The following is a 20033-nucleotide window of genomic DNA, read 5'->3' as shown; positions in this document are numbered from 1 at the left end:
TCATCTGTTGATGGAAATGTAGGTTCTTTCCATAGTCTGGCTATTGTGGACATTGCTGCTATAAACATTCAGGTGCACGTGCCCCTTCGGAACACTACATTTGTATCTTTAAGGTAAATACCCAATAGTGCAATTGCTGGGTCGTAGGGTAGCTCTATTTGCAACTTTTTCAGGAACCTCCAAGCTGTTTTCCAGAGTGGTTGCACCAGCTTGCATTCCCACCAACAATGTAGGAGGGTTCCCCTTTCTCCACATCCTCGCCAGCATCTGTCATTTCCTGACTTGTTCATTTTAGCCATTCTGACTGGTGTGAGGTGATATCTCATTGTGGTTTTGATTTGTATTTCCCTGATGCCGAGTGATGTGGAGCACTTTTTCATGTGTCTGTTGGCCATCTGGATGTCTTCGTTGCAGCAATGTCTGTTCATGTCCTCTGCCCATTTCTTGATTGGATTATTTGTTCTTTGGGTGTTGAGTTTGATAAGCTCTTTATAGATTTTGGACACTAGCCCTTTATGTCATATGTCGTTTGCAAATATCTTCTCCCATTCTATCAGTTGTCTTCTGGTTTTGTTAACTGTTTCCTTTGCTGTGCAAAAGCTTTTGATCTTGATGAAGTTCCAATAGTTCATTTTTGCCCTTGCTTCCCTTGCCTGTGGCAATGTCCCTAGGAAGAAGTTGTTGCGGCTAAGGTCGAAGAGATTGCTGCCTGTGTTCTCCTCAAGGATTTTGATGGATTCCTTTCTCACATTGAGGTCCTTCATCCATTTTGAGTCGATTTTCATGTGTGTTATAAGGAAATGATCCAATTTCATTTTTCTGCTTGTGGCCATCCACTTTTCCCAACACCATTTGTTGAAGAGGCTGTCTTTTTTCCATTGGACATTCTTTCCTGCTTTGTCAAAGAGCTGAGGGTCTATTTCTGGGCTCTCTATTTGGTTTCATTGATCTTTGTGTCTGTTATTGTGCCAGTACCATACTGTCTTGATGATGACAGCTTGTTATAGAGCTTGAAGTCTGGAATTGTGATGCCACCAACTTTGGCTTTCTTTTTCAGCATTCCTCTGGCTACTCGAGGTCTTTTCTGGTTCCATACAAATTTTAGGATTATTTGTTCCATTTCTTTGAAAAAAATGGATGGAATTTTGATAGGGATTGTATTAAATGTGTAGATTGCTTTAGGTAGCATAGACATTTACACAATATTTGTTCTTCCAATCAGGAGCATGGAACCTTTTTCCATTTCTTTGTGTCTTCCTCAATTTCTTTCATGAGTACTTTACAGTTTTCTGAGTATAGATTCTTTGCCTCTTTGGTTAGGTTAGGTATCTTGTGGTTTTGGGTGCAATTGGATTGACTCCTTAATTTCTCTTTCTTCTGTCTTGTGGGTGTAAAGAAATGCAACTGATTTCTGTGCATTGATTTTACATCCTGACACTTTACTGAATTCCTGTACAAGTTCTAGCAGATTTGGAGTGGAGTCTTTTGGGTTTTCCACATATAGTATCATATCATCTGCAAAGAGTGATAGTTTGACTTCTTTGCTGATTTGGATGCCTTTTAATTTCTTTTTGTTGTCTGATTGCTAAGGCTGACTTCTAACCTTCTATGTCTTGTGTGTTGAATAGCAGTGGTGATGATGGACATCCCTTCCGTGTTCCTGACCTTAATGGAAAATATTTCACTTTTTCTCCATTGAGAATGATATTTGAGGTGGGTTTTTCATAGATGGCTTTGATAATATTGAGGTATGTGTCCTCTATCCCTACACTTTGAAGAGTTTTGATCAGGAAGGGATGCTGTACTTTGTCAAATGCTTTTTCATCATCTATTGAGAGTATCATATGGTTCTTGTTCTTTCTTTTATTAATGTGTTGTATCACATTGACTGATTTGCGGATGTTGAAGCAACCTTGCAGCCCTGGAATAAATCCCACTTGGTCGTGGTGAATAATCCTTTTAATGTACTGTTGGATCCTATTGGCTAGTATTTTGGTGAGAATTTTCGCATCTGTGTTCATCAAGGATATTGGTCTGTAATTCTCTTTTTTAATGAGATCCTTATCGGATTTGGGGATCAAGGTGATGCTGGCCTCATAAAATGAGTTTGGAAGTTTTCCTTCCATTTCTATTTTTTGGATAGTTTCAGGAGAATAGGAATTAATTCTTCTTTAAATACTTGGTAGAATTCCCCTGGGAAGCTGTCTGGCCCTGGGCTCTTGTTTGTTGGAATATTTTTGATGACTGCTTCAATCTTCTTAGTGGTTATAGGTCTATTCAGTTTTTCTATTTCTTCCTCGTTCAGTTGTAGTAGTTTATACGTCTCTAGGAATGCATCCATTTCTTCCAGATTGTCAAATTTGCTGGTGTATAGTTGCTCATAATATGTTCTTATAATTGTATATCTTTGGTGTTGGTTGTGATCTCTCCTCTTTCATTCATGATTTTATTGATTTGGGTCCTATCTCTTTTCTTTTGGATAAGTCTGGCCAGGGATTTATCAATCTTATTAATTCTTTCAAAGAACCAGCTCCCAGTTGCATTGATTTGTTCTACTGTTTTTTTGTTTGTTTCTATTTCATTGATTTTTGCTCTGATCTTTATTATTTCTCTTCTACTGAAGCGATTAGGCTTTCTTTCTTGTTCTTTCTCCAGCTCGTTTAGGTGTAGGGTTAGGTTGTGTATTTGAGACCTTTCTTGTTTCTTGAGAAAGGCTTGTATCACTATATATTTTCCTTTCAGGACTGCCTTTGCTGTGTCCCACAGATTTCACACCATTGTGTTTTCATTATCATTTGTTTCCGTGAAATTTTTCACTTCTTCTTTAATTTCCTGGTTGACCCATTCATTCTTTAGAAGGATGCTCTTTAGTCTCCATGTATTTGGGTTCTTTCCAAATTTCCTCTTGTGACTGAGTTCTAGCTCTGGAGCATCGTGGTCTGAAAAATGCAGGGAATGATCCCAATCTTTGCGTACTGGTTGAAATCTGATTTATGACTCAGGATGTGATCTATTCTGGAGAATGTTCCATTTGCATTAGAGAAGAATGTGTATTCTGTTGCTTTGGAATAGAATGTTCTGAATATATCTGTGATGTCCATCTGGTCCAGTGTGTCATTTAAGGCCTTTATTTCCTTGTTGATCTTTCGCTTGGATGATCTGTCCATTTCAGTGAGGGGAATGTTAAAGTCCCCTACTATTATTGTATTATTGTCAATGTGTTTCTTTGATTTTGTTATTAATTGGTTTATGTAGTTGGCTGCTCCCACGTTAGGGGCATAGATATTTAAAATTGTTAGATCTTGTTGGACAGACCTTTTGAGTATGATATAGTGTCCTTCCTCATCTCTTATTATAGTTTTTGGCTTAAAATCTAATTGATCTGATATAAGGATTGCCACTCCAGCTTTCTTCTAATGTCCATTAGCATGACAAATTGTTTTCCACCCCCTCACTTTATTTTTTTTTTAATTTATTCATTTGACAGACAGAGAACACAAGTAGGCAGAGAGGCAGTCAGAGAGAGAAGCAGGTTCCCCACTGAGCAGAGACCCCAATGCAGGGCTTGATCCCAGGACCCTGGGATCATGACCTGAGCCAAAGGCAGAGGCTTTAATCCACTGAGCCACCCAGGCGCCCCCACCCTTCATTTTAAATCTGGAGGTGTCTTTGGGGTCTAAAATGAGTTCCTGTAGACAGCATATTGATGGATTTTATTTTTTTTTTATTTATTTTTTTAATTTATTCGACAGGTAGAGATCACAGGTAGGCAGAGAGGCAGGCAGAGAGAGAGAGAGGAGGAAGCAGGCTCCCCGCTGAGCAGAGAGCCCGATGCTGGGCTCGATCCCGACCGGAGCCAAAGGCAGAGGCTTTAACCCACTGAGCCATCAGGTGCCCCGGATTTTATTTTTTTATCCATTCTGATACCTGCATCTTTTGATTGGGGCATTTAGCCCATTTACATTCAGGGTAACTGTTGAGAGTTATGAATTTAGTGCCATTTTATCACCTTTAAGGTGACTATTGCTGTATATTGTCTCTGTTCCTTTTTGATCTACTACTTTTAGACTCTCTTTGCTTAGAGAACCCTTTTGAATATTTCCTGTAGATCTGGTTTGGTGTTTACAAATTCTTTTAGTTTTTGTTTGTCCTGGAAGCTTTTTTTCTCTCCTTCTATTTTCAATGATAGCTAATTATAGTATTCTTGGCTGCATGTTTTTCTCGTTTAGTGCTCTGAATATATCATACCAGTTCTTTCTGGTCTGCCAGGTCTCTGTGGATAAGTCTGCTGCCAATCTAATATTTTTAGCATTGTATGTTACAGACTTCTTGTCCCGGGCTGCTTTCAGGATTTTCTCTTTGTCAGAAAGACTTGTAAATTTTACTATTAGGTGATGGGGTGTGGGCCTATTCTTATAGATTTTGAGGAGGGTTCTCTGTGCCTCCTGGATTTTGATGCTTGTTTCCTTTGCCATATTAGGGAAACTCTCTATAATAATTCTTTCCAATATGCCTTCTGCTCCCCTCTCTCTTTTCTTCTTCTGGAGTCCCAATTATTCTAATATTGTTTTGTCTTATGGTATCACTTATCTCTCGAATTCTCCCCTCATGGTCCAGTAGTTGTTTGTCTCTCTTTTGCTCAGCTTCTTTATTCTCTGTCATTTGTTCTTCTATATCACTAATTCTCTCTTCTCCCTCATTTATCCTAGCAGTAAGAGCCTCCATTTTTTATTGCACTTCATTAATAACTTTTTTTATTTCAACTTGGTTAGATTTTAGTTCTTTTACTTCTCCAAAAAGTGCTTTTATTTCTCCAGACAAGGTTTCTCTAATACCTCCCATGCCTTTTTCAAGCCCAGCTAGCCCCTTGAGAATCATCATTCTGAACTCTAGATCTGACATATTACCAATATCCATATTGATTAGGTCCCTAGCCTTAGGTACTGCCTCTTATTCTTTTTTTTTTTTTTGTGGTGAGTTTTTCTGCCATGTCATTTTATCCAGATAAGAATATATGAAGGAGTGAATAAAATCTGAAAGGGTGGCAAAGACCCCAGGAAAATGTGCTTTAACCAAATCAGAAGAAACCCCAACTTGTGGGGTGTAGCAAGGGGGTTAAAAGAAGTTCAGGAAAAGAATTTTAAAAAAGAAAAAAATATAAAAAAGAATATATATATTAGACTGGTGAATAAAACAGAGTCACCCACTTAATTTTGGGAGTATTTTGGTCTCTTAGAAGAAACTACCTCCCAAGATTTTAAAGAAAAAAATAAGGATAAATAAGGATAAAATAAGGATAAATATGATGAAGGGATGGAATATGTCTATAAAGATGAAAAAAATGTTTTTAATTTCTAAAAAAGGAGTTGAGGGCGCCTGGGTGGCTCAGTGGGTTAAGCCGCTGCCTTCGGCTCAGGTCATGATCTCAGGGTCCTGGGATCGAGGCCCGCATCGGGCTCTCTGCTCAGCAGGGAGCCTGCTTCCCTCTCTCTCTCTCTCTGCCTGCCTCTCCATCTACTTGTGATTTCTCTCTGTCAAATAAATAAATAAAATCTTTAAAAAAAAATAAAATAAAAAATAAAAAAGGAGTTGATAAGTTGGTTGGGAGAATAAAGAAAAAGAAAGTGGAGGGAACTTTCTCAGGCTGGAGACTAGAGCAAAGCCCTGTGCTAGATTAAAGATGTATTTTGATCTATTAGAAGAAGTTGTATCCCATTTTTTTAGAAGAAAAAAACCAATGTATATACAAAAAATAAAGTTAGATACAATGAAGGATAAAATATGACTATAATAATGAAGCTTCAAAAAATATTTTTTATGAAAGGTATTGTTTAGATAAACTAGTTAAAAAACGTTAAAAGAGGAAAGAGTAGAAGTTAAAAACAATTTTAGCATAAGAAAAAAATAAAATTAAAAATATTAATTAACTTTGCAAGACTAAAGAATCCTGGGGAGAAAGCCATGGATTCCATGCTTTGCTTTCTCCTCCTCTGGAATTCCCCTGTTCTCCTTGGTAAGTGAACTTGATCTTGACTGGATTTCTTGCTGATCTTCTTGGGGAGGGGCCTGTTGTAGTGATGCTCAAGTGTCTTTGCCTGAGGCAGAATTGTACCACCCTTACCAGGGGACGGGCTAAGAATATGCTCAGTTCACTTCTGGGAGCTTTCGTTCCCTGAATGCTCTCCATAGAGTTCTGGAGAATGGGAATGAAAATGGCAGTCTCCCAGTCTCCGGCCCAGAATGAGCCAAGAGCTTGGGGCCCCACTCCTCAGTGCACCCTCGGAGAAAAACGCTCAATCACTCCCGTCTCCCTGGCCTCCAGCTGTGCTCCAAGCTCACCCAGCCTGTGACCAAGTGTCTTTGTCTCTGGCACACAGCCCTGCCTGAAGTCTCCAAACCCAGAAGATCCCTGCACTCTTCCATGGGGGTCTCCCAGGATCTTGTGGGGTCTCTGCGTACAGAGCAATAGTCTGAGTGTGCCACGGATCACAGTTTAAGGTAACCCCGAGTTTAGAGCTCACTCCTCAGCTCTGTCTCTATAGCTGGCTTCTCCGCTCTAACACCTGCAGGCTCTGAAACATTCAGACATCCCTGATCCTTCTGTGACCCCACAGGACCTGAGACCACACTGTCCCCACATGGGCTTCACCCCAGCTTAGCCTCTGGAGCAATGTCCCTCAGTGGAGCAGACTTTTAAAAGTTCTGATTTTGTAGGGGCGCCTGGGTGGCTTAGTGGGTTAAGCCTCTGCCTTCAGCTCAGGTCATGATCTTAGGGTCCTGGAATCAAGCCCCCCATTGGGCTTTCTGCTTGGCGGGGAGCCTGCTTCCCACCCTCTCTCTGCCTCCCTCTCTGTCTATTTGTGATCTCTCTCTCTGTGTCAAATAAATAAATAAATAATCTAAAAAAAAAAACAACCCAAAAACTGATTTTGTGCTGTGTTGCTCCGCTGCTTGCCAGGAGCTGTCCCCTCCCTCCACTCTCTATCTTCCCGACGCTTTGAATTCACTTCTCCGCTGGTCCTACCTTTTAGGAAGTGGCTGATTTTCTGTTTCTAGAATTGCTGCTCTTCTTCCCTTCAATCTCCTGTTGGAATTGTAGGTGTTCAGAATGGTTTGATAAACTAACTGATCTCCTGCTATCTGAAGTCATCTCAGCCTGCTACTTCTCCACCATCTTGACTCCCTCACATTTAGGTCTTTAATCCATTTTGAATTTGTTTTTGTGTATAGTATAAGACAGTGGTCCAGTGTCATTCTTTCGCATGTTATTGTCCAGTTTTCCCAACACCATTTATTGAAAAGACTGTCTTTTTTCCATTGGATATTCTTTCCTACTTTGTTGAAATTGAGCTTATTGTTGTGGGTTCATTTCTGGGTTTTCTGTTCTGTTTCACCAATCTATGTGTCTGGTTTTGTGCCAGTATCATAGTGTCTTGATCACTATAGCTGAATTCTGAAGTCCAGAATTGTGATGCCTCCAGCTTTGCTTTTCTTTTTCAAGTTGCTTTGGCTATTCAGAGTCTTTCATGTTCCATGCAAATTTTAGGGTTGTTTGTTCTACAAATGCTGGTGGTATTTTGTCAGGAATTGCATTAAATGTGTAGATTGCCTTGGGTAATATAGACATTTTGACAGTTTTTGTTCTTCCAGGCCATTGGGGTGGAATGTCTTTCCATTTCTTTGTGTCATCTTTGATTTCTTTCATAAATGTTCTTTGTTTTTAAGATTTTATTTATTTACTTGAGAGAGAATGAGAGTGAGATAGAGAGCATGAGAGAGTCAGAGGAAGAAGCAGACTCCCCACTGATCAGACAATCTGATGCTTTCTTACTGTTGTCTGATTACTAAGGCTAGGACTTCTAGTACTCTGTTAAGTAACAGTGGTGAGAGCGAACATCCCTGTTGTGTTCCTGACTATGGAGGAAAAGCTCTCAGCTTTTCCCCAATGAGGATGATATTTGCTGTGGGTTTTTCATATATGGCCTTTATTATGTTGAGGTTTTTTCCCTTTCTTCCCTACTTTGTTGAGAATTTTATCATGAATGGATGTTGTACTTTGTCAAATGCTGCATCTATTGAAAAGATCATATGGTTCTTATCCTTTCTTTTATTAATGTGGTCTGTGATGTTGATTGACTTGTGAATACTAAACCACCCTTGCAGCCCACTTGATTGTGGTGAATGATTCTTTTAATGTACTATTGGATTTGATTTCCTAGTGTTTTGCTGAAAATTTCTGCATCCATGTTCATCAGGGAGATGGGCCTGTAGTTCTCTTTTTTAGTGGAGTCTTTGGTTTTAGAATCACAGTAATGCTGGCCTCATAAAACAAATTTGAAAGTTTTCCTTCCCTTTCTATTTTTTGGAATAGTTTGAGAATAAGTATTAACCCTTCTTTAAATGCTTGGTAGAATTCCCTTGTGAAGCTATCTGGCTCTGGACTTCTGTCTTTTGGGGAGATTTTTGAATACCGATTCAATTTCATTGCCGATTATCAATCTGTTCAAGTTTTCTATTTCTTCCTGTTTCAGTTTTGGTAGTTTATATGTTTCCTAGTCATATTTCATTCATTTCTTCCAGGTTTTCCAATTTGTTGGCATATAATTTTTCATTATATTCTCTAATTATTGTTTGCATTTCTGTGGTGTTAGTTATTATTTTTCCCCTCTCATTTGGGTTTTTATTTGGATTATCGTTTGTTTTTAATAAATCTACCTAGGGGCTTATTAGTTTTATTATTTTTATTAATTAATATTTATTAATTTTAAGTAATTTCAATTGATTTTTAATTGATTTTTTTTAAAGCACCAGATCCTGGTTTCACTGATCTGTTCTTCTTCTTTTTTTTTTTTTTTTTTCAGTTTCTCTTTTTTTTTTTCTCATCTAATTTTTATTATTTCCCCTCTTCAGCTGATTTTAGGCTTCAGTGTTCCTTTTCTAGCTCCTTTAAGTATAAATTTAGGTTGTTTGAGATTTTTCTTGCTTCTTGAAGTAGGCCTATATTGTTATCTTTTTTTTTCTTCAAGATTTATTTGACAGAGAGAGAGATCACAAGCAGGCAGAGAGAGAGGAGAAAGCAGGCTCCCCGCTGAGCAGAGAGCCCAATGCAGGGCTCAATCCCCAGACCTGAGATCATGACCTGAGCCGAAGGCAGCAGCTTAACCCACTGAGCCACCCAGGCACCCCTATATTGTTATCTACTTCCCTCTTAGAACCTCTTTTGCTGCATCCCAAAGGTTTTAGACCTTTGTGTTTTCATTTTCATTTTATTTTTTAATTTTTGCTTCAATATCCTGGTTGACCCATTCGCTGTTTAGTAGCAGGCTTTTAACTTCCTTGTATTTGTGGTCTTTCCAAATTTTTTCTTGAGGTTGACTTCGAGTTTCATAGCATTGTGGTCAGAAAATATGCATGGTATGATCTCAATCTTTTTGTACTTGTTGAGGCATGATTTGTGACCTAGTATGTGATGTATTCCAGAGAATGTCCTGTGTGCACTTGAATAGAATGTGTTTTCTGCTGCTTTAGGACGAAATGTTTTAAATATATCTGTTAGGTCCATCTGGTCCATTTTCTCATTCAAAGCCATTGTTTCCTTTTTGATCTTCTGCTTAGATGATCTGTCCATTGATGTAATTAGGGTGTTAAAATCCCCTACTATTAATGTATTGTTAACAATGATTTTCATTATGTGTATTATTAATTATTTTATATATTCAGGTGCCCCTATATTGGGGGCATAAATATTTATAATTGGTATATTTTCTTGTTGGATAGACCCCTTTATTATTTACAGAGCCCTTCTTCATCTCATTACTGTCTTTGGTTTAAAATCTAGTTTGTCTGGTACAAGAATGGCTATTCCACCTTTCTTTTGACTTTCATTTGCATGATAAATGTTTCTCCATCCCCTCACTTTCAATATGCAGGTGGCTTAGGCCTAAAATGAGTCTCTGTAAGCAGCATATTGATGGGTCTGGGTTTTTTTGTTTGTTTGTTTTGTTTTTTTTTTATCCATTCTGATACCCTATGTCTTTTGATTAGAGTGTGTAATCCACTTACATTCAGAGTAATTATTAATAGATATGTATTTAATACCATTTAATGCCATTTTATTACTTGCTTTGACATTGCTTCTGAGGATTTTTTCTGTTCCTTTCTAGTTTTTTTTTAATTTATTTTTTATTATTAATTTTTTATTTATTTTTTATTTTTATTTATTTTTTTTTAAAGATTTTATTTATTAATTTGACAGAGAGAAATCACAAGTAGACGGAGAGGCAGCCAGAGAGAGAGAGGGAAGCAGGTTCTCCGCTGAGCAGAGAGCCCGATGCGGGACTCGATCCCAGGACTCTGAGATCATGACCTGAGCCGAAGGCAGCGGCTTAACCCACTGAGCCACCCAGGCGCCCCTAATTTTTTATTTTTTATAAACATATTTTTATCCCCAGGGGTACAGGTCTGTGAATCACCAGGTTTACACACTTCACAGCACTCACCAAAGCACATACCCTCCCCAATGTCCATAATCCCACCCCCTTCTCCCAAACCCCCTCCCCCCAGCAACCTCTCACAAAACAATCTAGTTTTTTTTTTTTTACTTTTTCTTTCATTCCCACTCATAGAGTCCTCTTTGATATTTCTTACAAGGCTGGTTTAGTGGTTACAAACTCCTTTGGTGTTTGTTTCCCTGGGAAACTCTTTATCTCTCCTTCTGTTCTGAATGATGGCTTTGTTAGATAGAGTATTCTTTGTAGATTTTTCTTATTCAATACATTGAAAATATCATGCCGCTTTCTTCTGGCCTGCCAAGTTTCTGTGGAGGAATCTGCAGTTAGCCTTTTGAGTCTTCTGTAAGTTAGGGACTTATTTTGTCTTCCTGCTATTAGGATTTTTTTTTTCTTTATCACTATTTTGCAAATTTAACTACAATATGTCTTGGTGTTGGCCTGCTTTTGTTGATTTTCATGGACATCTTCTCTGCCTCCTGGTGTTGGATATCTGTTTCCTTCCCCAGATTAGGTTAGTCTTCAGCTATTATTTCCTCAAATAAACCTTTTTCTCATTTTCTCTCTCTTCTTCTGAGACTCCTATGATATAAATGTTACTACATTTGATAGAGTCACTGAGTCTCTTCTCATGATCTACTTCTTCTTGTGGCCTTTTTTGAATCTCAGTTGTTATTTTTTTCATTTCTGCCTGATTGTTTTTTACTCTTTTATCTCTGTTAAGTGTCTCCCTGATGTCTTCCATGCTTTTCTAAAGCCCAGTAAGTATCCTTATGATTGTTGCATTAAATTCTCCATCAGGTATATTACTTGTATGTGTTCTAATTAGGTCTCTGACCATGGACCTTTTCTTGTTCTTTCTTTTGTGCTGAATTCCTTCATCTTGGCATTTTGTCTAAGTCTCTGTCTTCTTCTGTGTGTTTGAAAAGCCAGTTTTGTTTCCTTCTCCTGAGAGTAATGGCTTTATGAAGAAGAGTGTCCAAGCTCTGGTACTTCTCTGGTGTGTGCTGCATGCACTCTGTTGTTGTGTTTTGGTTGTTCTGTCCCTCGGGCCAGTCATCATCAGAGGCTCTCCTTGCCTGCCGTGGGCAGTGTTTGGACCTTGGCCGGAGTGTCGCAAGTTTTAACTAGGTGTGTTCTGGTCTGCTTATTAAGTGAGGCCTGATGGTATGTCCACTGGAACTGAAGCCTTGCAGAACTCTCTGGTTAGGAGATGTGGTGTGTGGAGAGGAGGAATGGGGAGAGGGGATTCTGCTGATCTTCTGGGGAAGGGACCTGCTGTGCTGGGCCTTAGGCTTACTTGTCCAAGAAAAGCAATACCAGCAGAGTACAGGTGGGTAGGACTTGGTGTAAGCGTGTTAGGCAGACAGTGTTGGCGCTGTGCTGTTTATAGAAGTTGGTTTATCCTGAAGGGCAGTGGAGGAAGTAGTGCCAGCCAGTTCCTTTGTCCCCAGAGAGGTTTTCTGTGCTTGTTGCTTTCAGAGAGGCACTCCCAGACAAGGAATTATTTCTCTTCATTCATCCCAGGCATTTTTCAGATCGCTGTTTTCATGCAGTCTGCCTCCAGGTTGCTTGCCTATCTGGAGCAACACAGCACACTTTGGGCTATATCCCAGCCAAGCCTGCTGACTTTTAAAACTCCAAACTTGGGGCGCCTGGGTGGCTCAGTGGGTTAAGCCGCTGCCTTCGGCTCAGGTCATGATCTCAGGGTCCTGGGATCGAGTCCCGCATCGGGCTCTCTGCTCAGCAGGGAGCCTGCTTCCCTCTCTCTCTCTCTGCCTGCCTCTCCATCTACTTGTGATTTCTCTCTGTCAAATAAATAAATAAAATCTTAAAAAAAAAATAAATAAAACTCCAAACTTTAGGGACCTGGTGTGGTGGTCTTCTGGGAGAGTGTCTCACTGCACTTGGACAGATGCAGGTTTGAATGAGAAGGGCATTCACCCCCAAAGCACTGGGGTATGGGATTTAGAGCAAAGCAGGCAATATCTGGGTTAGCTGCCCTCAGCAGGTATCTCTGCACCTATGCTCAGGGGCAGGAGAGGGAAATGGTGCCTGAGGACTCTCTTGTCCCTGGAGAGGCAACTCTGTGAATGCCACCTCTCACAGACGTGCTCCACGAAGAATGAACAGTCTCTCCCTGTGATGCTCAAATCATTGCTTGTTTGCCTGCCTTCTCTAGGACTAAGACAGTGGCCTCAGGGCTTTATCCCAGCCAAGCCTGTTGACCTTTTAAACTCCAAACTTTGAGTTGGGCTGCTTGCAAAAGCTCACAAAAATCAGTCTCTGTTTTCCCAGCCAATGGCTCAGAGGAGGTATGCTTTTGTGTATCCCTGTGTGCTCCACTCTCTGGCCTTTTTCTGTAACTAGAACTCCCTCCTCTCCACAGAATCTGTAATTTGTTTCTCCCCAAACTACATCTCAGCACAGCCTACCTTCCTGATGTGCCCTCTTCTCTCTCTTCAGTTGTGCAGTTTCTTCTCAGGTCGATTTTTTAGGTAATCAGAATGATTTGATAGTTCATTGTGTTCAAGGGATAACACAAGCCAAGGGCCCTTCTATGCTACCATCTTAGCTCCTCCTCAAAATAAATTTAATTAGTTATTACTAACATGTTTCATTCATTCCTCATGGTTTTCTTTTACTGGCAAATGAACAGCTTTTCCCAAATCTCCAATATTATCTTTATTTTAAGATTCCCCACCCCCCAAATTTATTAAATCTTCTCAAGAAGACTTTGAGGCAAATTGGTTATATAAGCTATACTTTTCCAGAGTCAAATGATGTTTTTGATTTCCTTAATAAACTTTTTTTAAAAGATTTTATTTATTTATTTATTTATTTATTTGTCAGAGAGTGACCACACACACAAGCAGGGGGAGGGGTAGGCAGAGGGAGAAGCTTAGCAGGGAGCCTGATGTGGGATTCAATCCCAGGACTCTGGGATCATGACCTGAGCCAAAGGCAGATGCCCAACCAACTGAGCCACCCAGGCGTCCCTTTAATAAACTCTTTTTAGAGCAATTGTAGGTTTATAGAAAGATTGAACTAAATGTACAGAATTCCCATATATTCTGTGTTCCTACACACACAAAAGTGTCCTGACTCTGGACTCTCCTCCATCATAGTGGTACATTTATTATGATCAATGAATCTACATTGACATATCATCCAAACTCCATAATTTACAGCCGGGTTCACTCTTGCTATTATACAGTCTATGGATTTTGACAAATGTATAATGACAGGTATCTGCAATATACAGAATAGTTTCACTGCCCTAAATATTTTCTATGCCTGTTCATCCCTTTCTCCACCAATCTCTGGCAACCACTTAACTTTTTATTTCTCTGTAGTTTTGCCTTTTCCAGAATGCCATATAGTTGAAATCACATATGTGTAGTCTTTTCAGGTTGGCTTCTTTCATTTAATAATGTACTCCCTTATTTCCACGTGCCTTTTCATGGGTTGACAGGTTCTTTCAGCACAGAGTAATATTCCATTGTATGGATGTATCACAGTTTATCCATTTACCTACTGAAGGACATCTTGTAGGCTTCCACGTTTGAGCAAGCATGAATAAAGTAGCTATAAGCATCCATGTGTGGACATTTTTGTGTGGCTATAAGTTCTCAACTCCTTTGAATGAATGCTAACAAGCACCATTGCTGAATCACATGCTAAGAATATGTTTAGTTTTGTAAAAAACTGCCAAACTATCTTCCAAAGTATACCATTTTGCTTTTCTACCAACAATAAAGGAGAGTTTCTGTTGCTCCACATCCTTGCCAGCATTTTGTGTTGTCAGTGTTCGATTTTGGCCATTCTAATAGACGTACGGTGGCATATTATTGTTTTGATTTGCAATTCCCTAATGACATATAACATCTTTTCATATGCTTATGTTCAATCTGTGTATCTTCTTTGGTAAGTTGTCCATTTGTGGTTTTGTCCATTTTTTAGTCAGGTGGTCTGTTTTCTTATTGTTGAGTGCTGAGTTCTTTGTATATTTTGAATAAAAGTCTTTTATCACGTGTGTTTTGCAGATATTTTCTCCAAGTCTGTGGTTTGTCTTCACATTCTCTTGAGATTTTCTTTTGCAGAGTAGAAGTTTTTAATTTTAATGAATTCTAGCTTGTCAATTCTTTTTCACGAATCATGTCTTTATGTTGTATCTAAAAAGTCTTCACCATAACCAAGGTCACCTAGGTTTTTTCCTGTTAACTTCTAGGGGTTTTATTATTTTGTGTTTTACATTTAGGTTTTCAATCCAATTTAGCTTAATTTTTGTGAATGGTATAAGGCCTGTGTCTACATTTATTTTTTTTGCATGTGCATGTTCAGTTGCTTCAGCACCATTTGTTGAAAAGACTACCTTTGGGGAGCCTGGGTGGCTCAGTGAGTTAAGCGTCTGCCTTCAGCTCAAGTCATGGTCTCAGGATCCTGGGATCGAGCCCCGCATGGGGCTCTCTGTTCAGCCAAGAGCCTGCTTCCCCTCTCTCTGCCTGCCTCTCTGTCTACTTGTGATCTCTCTGTCAAATAAATGAAATCTTTTAAAAAGATTGAAAAGTTAGAGAAAGATTTATTTATTTTATATTTATTTTTTTATTTATTAGTATTTATTATCCTGTTATTTTATTATTTTTTAAGATTTTATTTATTTGAGGGAGACAGCACACACATGAGGGGGGGAGGAACAAAAGAGGAAGGAGACTCCCTGGAAAGCAGGCAGCCCGACATGGGACTCAATCCTAGGACCCTGGAATCATGACCTGAGCCAAAAGCAGACGCTTAACTAAGCTACCCAGGCACCTTTATTTTAATATTATTTTTCTATTATGAGCAGCATATTATGAGATCTTCATGTACAGGGACTTGTATCCTAGCACTTCGCATATTCTGTGATAGTAAGTTGTGGCAGTGATTGACTTTAACAATTATTCAGTAAATCTGTTTTCCTTTTCCTCCTGTGCACATGGCAAGATTACTATTCAGACTCTCTTTCAGTCAGCTGTTGTGAAATAATTAAGTTCTAATTACCTGAATGTGGAGAGAAGTGATGAAGATATAGGCCTGGCTCATAAAAGCCTTCCATGCAACAGCCTTATTCTTTTTTTTTTAATTTTTAATTTTTTATAAACATATATTTTTATCCCCAGGAGTACAGGTCTGTGAATCGCCTGGTTTATACACTTCACAGCACTCATCAAAGCACATACCCTCCCCAATGTCCATAATTCCACCCCCTTTCTCCCAACCCCCCTCCCCCCAGCAAACCTCAGTTTGTTTTGTGAGATTAAGAGTTACTTATGGGGGGCGCCTGGGTGGCTCAGTGGGTTAAGCCGCTGCCTTCGGCTCAGGTCATGATCTCAGGGTCCTGGGATCGAGTCCCGCATCGGGCTCTCTGCTCAGCAGGGAGCCTGCTTCCTCCTCTCTCTCTCTCTGCCTGCCTCTCTGTCTACTTGTGATCTCTCTCTGTCAAATAAATAAATAAAATCTTAAAAAAAAAAAAAGAGTCACTTATGGTTTGTCTCCCTCCCAATCCCATCTTGTTTCATTGATTCTTCTCCTACCCACTTAAGCCCCCATGTAGCATCACCACTTCCTCATATGAGGGAGATCATATGATAGTTGTCTTTCTCTGCTTGACTTATTTCGCTAAGCATGATACGCTCTAGTTCCATCCATGTTGTCACAAATGGCAAGATTTCATTTCTTTTGATGGCTGCATAGTATTCCAGTGTATATATACCATATCTTCTTTATCCACTCATCTGTTGATGGACATCTAGGTTCTTTCCATAGTTTGGCTATTGTGGACATTGCTGCTATAAACATTCAGGTGCACATGCCCCTTTGGATCACTACGTTTGTATCTTTAGGGTAAATACCCAGTAGTGCAATTGCTGGGTCATAGGGCAGTTCTATTTTCAACATTTTGAGGAACCTCCATGCTGTTTTCCAGAGTGGCTGCACCAGCTTGCATTCCCACCAACACTGTAGGAGGGTTCCCTTTTCTCCGCATCCTCGCCAGCATCTGTCATTTCCTGACTTGTTGATTTTAGCCATTCTGACTGGTGTGAGGTGATATCTCATTGTGGTTTTGATTTGTATTTCCCTGATGCCAAGTGATATGGAGCACTTTTTCAAGTGTCTGTTGGCCATCTGGATGTCTTCTTTGCAGAAATGTTTGTTCATGTCCTGTGCCCATTTCTTGATTGGATTATTTATTCTTTGGGTGTTGAGTTTGCTAAGTTCTTTATAGATTTTGGATACTAGTCCTTTATCTGATAGGTCATTTGCAAATATCTTCCCCCATTCTGTCAGTTGTCTTTTGATTTTGTTCACTGTTTCCTTTGCTGTGCAAAAGCTTTTGATCTTGATGAAATCCCAATAGTTCATTTTTGCCCTTGCTTCCCTTGCCTTTGGCGATGTTCCGAGGAAGATGTTGCTGCGGCTGAGGTCAAAGAGGTTGCTGCCTGTGTTCTCCTCAAGGATTTTGATGGATTCCTTTCTCACATTGAGGTCCTTCATCCATTTTGAGTCTATTTTTGTGTGTGGTGTAAGGAAATGGTCTATTCTGCATGTGGCTGTCCAATTTTCCCAGCACCATTTATTGAAGAGGCTGTCTTTTTTCCATTGGACATTCCTTCCTGCTTTGTCAAAGATTAGTTGACCATAGAGTTGAGGGTCTATTCCTGGTCTCTCTATTCTGTTCCATTGATCTATGTGTCTGTTTTTGTGCCAGTACCATGCTGTCTTGATGATGACAGCTTTGTAATAGAGCTTGAGTCGGAATTGTGATGCCACCAACTTTGATTTCTTTTTCAATATCCCTTTGGCTATTCGAAGTCTTTTCTGGCTCCATATAAATTTTAGAATTATTAGTTCCATTTCTTCGAAAAAGATGGATGGTACTTTGATAGGAATTGCATTAAATGTGTAGATTGCTTTAGGTAGTATAGACATTTTCACAATATTTATTCTTCCAATCCAGGAGCATGGAACATTTTTCCATTTCTTTGTGTCTTCCTCAATTTCTTTCATGAGTACTTTATAGTTTTCTGAGTATAGATTCTGTGCCTCTTTGGTTAGGTTTATTCCTAGGTATCTTACGGTTTTGGGTGCAATTGTAAATGGGATTGATTCCTTAATTTCTCTTTCTTCTGTCTTGTTGTGGGTGTAAAGAAATGCAACTGATTTCTGTGCATTGATTTTATATCCTGACACTTTACTGAATTCCTGTACAAGTTCTAGCAGTTTTGGAGTGGAGTCTTTTGGGTTTTCCACATATAGTATCATATCATCTGCGAAGAGTGATAATTTGACTTCTTCTTTGCCAATTTGGATGCCTTTAATTTCCTCTGTTGTCTGATTGCTGAGGCTAGGACCTCTAGTACTATGTTGAATAGCCGTGGTGATAATGGACATCCCTGCTGTGTTCCTGACCTTAGCGGAAAAGCTTTCAGTTTTTCTCCATTGAGAATGATATTTGCGGTGGGTTTTTCATAGATGGCTTTGATGATATTGAGGTATGTGCCCTCTATCCCTACACTTTGAAGAGTTTTGATCAGGAAGGGATGCTGTACTTTGTCAAATGCTTTTTCATCATCTATTGAGAGTATCATATGGTTCTTGTTCTTTCTTTTATTGATGTGTTGTATCACATTGACTGATTTGCAGATGTTGAAGCAACCTTGCAGCCCTGGAATAAATCCCACTTGGTCGTGGTGAATAATCCTTTTAATGTACTGTTGGATCCTATTGGCTAGTATTTTGGTGAGAATTTTCGCATCTGTGTTCATCAAGGATATTGGTCTATAGCTCTCTTTTTTGATGGGATCCTTGTCTGGTTTTGGGATCAAGGTGATGCTGGCCTCATAAAATGAGTTTGGAAGTTTTCCTTCCATTTCAATTTTTTGGAACAGCTTCAGGAGAATAGGAATTAGTTCTTCTTTAAATGTTTGGTAGAATTCCCCCAGGAAGCCATCTGGCCCTGGGCTTTTGTTTGTTTGGAGATTTTTAATGACTGTTTCAATCTCCTTACTGGTTATGGATCTGTTCAGGCTTTCTATTTCTTCCTGGTTCAGTTGTGGTAGTTTATATGTTTCTAGGAATGCATTCATTTCTTCCAGATTGTCAAATTTGTTGGTGTAGAGTTGCTCATAGTATGTTATTATAATAGTTTGTATTTCTTTGGTGTTAGTTGTGATCTCTCCTCTTTCATTCATGATTTTATTTATTTGGGTCCTTTCTCTTTTCTTTTTGATAAGTCGGGCCAGGGGGTTATCAATTTTATTAATTCTTTCAAAGAACCAGCTCCTATATTCGTTGATTTGCTCTATTGTTTTTTTGGTTTCATTGATTTCTGCTCTGATCTTTATGATTTCTCTTCTCCTGCTGGGCTTAGGGTTTCTTTCTTGTTCTTTCTCCAGCTCCTTTAGGTGTAGGGTTAGGTTGTGTACCTGAGACCTTTCAGGTTTCTTGAGAAAGGGTTGTACCGCTATATATTTTCCTCTCAGGACTGCCTTTGTTGTGTCCCACAGATTTTGAACTGCTGTATTTTCATTATCATTTCTTTCCATGATTTTTTTCAATTCTTCTTTAATTTCCCGGTTGACCTATTCATTCTTTAGAAGGATGCTGTTTAGTCTCCATGTATTTGGGTTCTTTCCAAACTTCCTCTTGTGGTTGAGTTCTAGCTTCAGAGCATTGTGGTCTGAAAATATGCAGGGAATGATCCCAATCTTTTGATACCAGTTGAGTCCTGATTTAGGACCGAGGATTTGATCTATTCTGGAGAATGTTCCATGTGCACTAGAGAATGTGTATTCTGTTGCTTTGGGATGAAATGTTCTGAATATATCTGTGATGTTCATTTGGTCCAGTGTATCATTTAAGGCCTTTATTTCCTTGCTAATCTTTTTTTTTTTTTAAAGATTTTTTTTTTAATTTATTTATTTGACAGAGAGAGACCACGAGTAGGCAGAGAGAGAGAGAGGAGGAAGCAGGCTCCTGCTGAGCAGAGAGCCTGATGCGGGACTCGATCCCAGGACCCTGAGATCATGACCTGAGCCGAAGGCAGCGGCTTAACCCACTGAGCCACCCAGGCGCCCCTCCTTGCTGATCTTTTGCTTGGATGATCTGTCCATTTCAGTGAGGGGAGTGTTAAAGTCCCCTACTATTGTATTATTTTTGATGTGTTTCTTTGATTTTGTTATTAATTGGTTTATATAGTTGACTGCTCCCACGTTGGGGGCATAGCTATTTAAAATTGTTAGATCTTCTTGTTGGACAGACCCTTTGAGTATGATATAGTGTCCTTCCTCATCTCTTATTATAGTCTTTGGCTTAAAATCTAATTGATCTGATATAAGGATTGCCACTCCTGCTTTCTTCTGATGTCCATTAGCATGGTTAATTCTTTTCCACCCCTCACTTTAAATCTGGAGGTGTCTTCAGGCTTAAAATGAGTTTCTTGGAGGCAACATATAGATGGGTTTTGTTTTTTTATCTATTCTGATA

This window comes from Mustela putorius, unplaced genomic scaffold (genome assembly GCF_011764305.1).
Source record: "Mustela putorius furo isolate JIRA1106 unplaced genomic scaffold, ASM1176430v1.1 tig00000228_pilon_pilon_pilon, whole genome shotgun sequence".
In the NCBI taxonomy this organism is placed as follows: Eukaryota; Metazoa; Chordata; class Mammalia; order Carnivora; family Mustelidae; genus Mustela; species Mustela putorius.
Note: the sequence above shows the minus strand (reverse complement) of the source record.